A 4,131-nucleotide genomic window follows, 5' to 3' on the forward strand; every position below is an offset into this window, starting at 1 on the left:
CCTAATATTTCAAATTAAACCAGCCAGAAATCTATTAATGATGAGAAAAATTAAAATGTGTGCATGTACCCTGAGTACCCACACATAAGCTGGAATTCTAGTATGGATATTCTGAAGCATTTTGAAACAGTCACATTAGAAAGTTTCTAATTTTTCTACATGCCGTTTACTTCACTCTTTTTATAATTATGTATCTCAACCATTGACATCTATGGTTCCATATGAATTTTTAGGAAACCTTGTACCTTAGTATATATGTGCCATCCTTCTCTTTCTTTCCCAACTATTAGAACTGGAGTTCAACTACAGTGAGGACCTAGAACCTTCTTTATTATTTAAAAGAGATTCCAGAAAGTTACTGTAGAAGCAAGAAAGCCAAGGGTCTTTAAAACTTCTCCATACTTTCTGGATGTTTCTGCATAACAGTGACTCACCCGGAGAGCCCATCCAACTCCCAGTTGCTGTATTTAAGGGACTGTTATGACTACTTATCTTATCCTACAGTCAACTCCTATTCTATGGCTATATTCTAACAATTTTTACTTTAATTTTGATTTATAAATGCTTTAAATCTGTATACCCCTAAAATATAGATACATACACTGGGTTTATAAATTCCCAGGATCTTACGGGAGATACTGGAAATTTTAGGGGAAAGTGTGAGAAAATAAGCCAACATATTTTATAGAAGAGAGCAAGATGTTAACTACTTCAGCACTCTGTGCGACTTAAGTGGTTATAATTTTAAGAGAAGAATACGTGTATCCTCCATACCATACATTCCCTTTTCTGAATGTCTTTCATCCCATTTAAAAAGTATACTTTTCTATTCTTAACATGATATACCTCACCTGCTAGTCACTTTGGAAGACTGAATGTTATACTGGCAGCTAAATTTTTCTTTCATCTATAAAGTACACATTCCATGAAATGGCCTGGAGGAAATATGGGACTTGCCAACATTAAACACAGAAAATGCTCTCAATATTCAAAGTAGGATGCTGGCAATACTGACATCCACATGTGTCCCCTGACAGCCACTTAGAGCCCTCTCAGAATGAAACTCAGCAGGAATATAAGCCACAGTTCTTAGACCAATCAATCATTAGCAATCTTTGAGGTCATGTGTCCGACTCTAAAATAGACTTCACAGACCTTGAAATATAGACAGTAGCAAAAGCTCTCAAAATTTACGGGGTATACCATCTGTATTTCTCAGCTAGTTGATGCAGACCACTCCTAGGACACAGCACTAACTTTTATATAGTCCGTATTCATTCATGCTGACAAGGTGAAGACTGCAAAGTAATGAACTTGATGGAAACACATTAAGAGAATAAGTATGGTTTCCACCTCAAGGCACTTTAATTTGAACAGTCTATCCAAGGCAAATATCGGCAATAGAAATATAGTCTATGCACTTATAATTATCTTAGTTCACTGAGGGGATTAGTTGGAAATTGTCTTAGTGACTCAGAGAATAGTTTTTGCACCTTTATAATTGCAAGCTTGTCTTTTGAATTATACTTACCTTTTAAGCACAGTTATGATAACGACAGTTTGCTTGTTCATTTGGGTATTCAGTTTCTGAACTCGATAATTGTATTGCCTTGCCTTGGCTTTTGGACTGAGTTACATGCTATTATAGCGGTATTGGAAATTTTAACGCCATCAGCTCTGGCAGACTCTGAAGACTTGCTGGTGTCATATGCGTTTCAGAGAAGAATTTAGTGGCAAAAACTGCACAGTTTATTAAAGTGACAAATTTCAATATTTCTTAAAACTGTATGCAGAATTGTCTAACTTTCTCAAGCAACATTAAAGGACTTTCTGGTGCAGTTTTTCCAATATTTTTGACAAGGCCCCTTTCCCTAGCTGAACCTATCTGAACAATGGGCAGTGGAAAAGTATGACCATGAAGATTAGAATTCTATAAAAGCCTGAAATTTTGAATATAATGGCAACCAAGTATTGTTCTCCACCATGCCTCCGTAATTCTTTTTTTTTTTTTTTTTTTTTTTTTTTTTTTTTTTTTTTTTTTTTTTCGTAATTCTTTACTGTATCCTCTGCTTCGGACCATTCATAGCAGTGCAGAAACAATCACGTCCATCCCAATGAGCATTGACTATCAACCTTTAGCTAAGCAAACAGTCACCATCTCTCGTTTCCAAGACATATTTTAGACCTTCAAAAATGAGGTCAACTCATTTTTGACATTTTAAAGGGATGCTAAAAATGATGAGATAATTACATAATTAATAAGAAGAATTACACTTTGTGGCTGTAAGACAATGGGGTGTTTTCAATTAAATATTTTAGAAAATACAGTGTATATGAACACACACGTTCCCTCTTGATTGAATACAAACAAAACACCCATAATACCTGGGCTGTCTTCCTCAGCAGATGCATTGATTTCTATTTTCTGGTTCATGTACTACAAAGAGTGATAAAATATAACAATACCATTTTATTCTCATTGCTATATAAATTCTTTGTGAATAAATACGTAGCACACCATAGGAATTGTGTTAAGTTAATTAACTTTAAATTTAAACTTTTATCCCAGCCCCTGTTCCTCTGTAAGAATATACTGAACTTCCATAGGGAGACAGCTGTTGTTCTAATTACGTAAAAAGTAAAGTGATGCATATTCTTCCATAACCAGGATGCTTAGAGCCCACATGTAAAATAGAGCCCCCTAGGATTTGAAAATAACTAGGGCAGCGAAAATATTCTGGAGAAGCTTCTACCAGAAATCAGCCCAAAAGACAGAGTCCTGAGCCAGTTGCTAGGATCTTCTTACTTATTTTTTCTTTTACCTTTTTTATGTTGCCTTCATCTCTTTCCTTTTTCCTCTCTTACGCATACACACACACACACACACACACACACACCCATACACACACATGCGCACACACTTCTCATTATATATTGTTCATGGGATAAATTTCTTCAAATTGGAAATGCAGAGGAAGTCAACTTTTCTGGGCAAATGTCCATAATCCTGTGATGTGTTCTGCAATATCAGGGATTCCTGGTGGGAAATAAGAGCTGTGCAGTCATTTGATTTGGCCATCCCTTATTTATGAAACCAGAATACTTTGTTGCAACAGCACATGAAACTAACTTATGTGGATCAAATTTTTCTCCAACTACTAATTATAGAATTCTAAAACACTGCTCAGACTGTCTTTGAAGAATGACTAAATATTTGTCAAACAGTGCTTCCAAAAGACAATCAGTAATAACTAGTACTATTGGATGATTTCACAGTGTCTTAACAGGCAGTTTTCTCAGTATTTTTTATGGTTCACACATAAACAAAATAAGAGAATTTTAAAGGTGGTGGAGTAGTATTTTAAAAAATAGTGATTCTGATTCCTACCTGTACATCAGGATCCTTTACACACATTTTTAAACATGTATACGTGCTGGTGTTCAGCATAAGAGATTATAATTCAATCAGTGATTCGACAACTATTCCTTAAGCACCTTCTAGGTACCTGGCACTTTTCTGAGTGAAAAGTGAATAAGGCATGTTCAGAGTAAGCATGACCTTCTGGATTATTGACAAAGTTCCACAAGTGAGAACAATTGACATAAACATACACAGACCTATTCTTCTAATAACACTTGGTTTAACACTGAGAGCTTTTTAATCTTTTCTTTCTTCAAATTCATTTGAACTATTTCTCTTTTATGTCCTTAAAATTAAAAATAAACCTTTGAGCTGTTTCAGTTCAGCTTCCCTTCCAATGTCAGAATCTTCACCATCCCTGGTACATTCCTGATACAAAATTATCCACATTCTCCTCAAACTCTCAGAGCAACAGGTAGCTCATTTTTCTGAAGCCAGCCTCTTCTGCTGTGACACAGCTTTAAGTGATTTTTTTAAAAAGTTTGTCTTCATCAAGAAATGACTTTTACTTAATAAATTCCAACTAAGTCTCCTCCATTCCCTTAAGGACAGCTCATCGTGTGCTTTTTCATATCTGCTGCCCGTGTGCAGGCTCCATCAATACACTTCTTCAATCCCTGATCATTGGCTTTATTCTCATTTAAGGCACTCATCAATACACATTGTGTTAAACAATGATGAGATGTTTTCAGGTTCATAAAATAATGAAA

The sequence above is a fragment of the Kogia breviceps genome, chromosome 8 (assembly GCF_026419965.1).
Source record: "Kogia breviceps isolate mKogBre1 chromosome 8, mKogBre1 haplotype 1, whole genome shotgun sequence".
Classification (NCBI taxonomy): Eukaryota; Metazoa; Chordata; class Mammalia; order Artiodactyla; family Physeteridae; genus Kogia; species Kogia breviceps.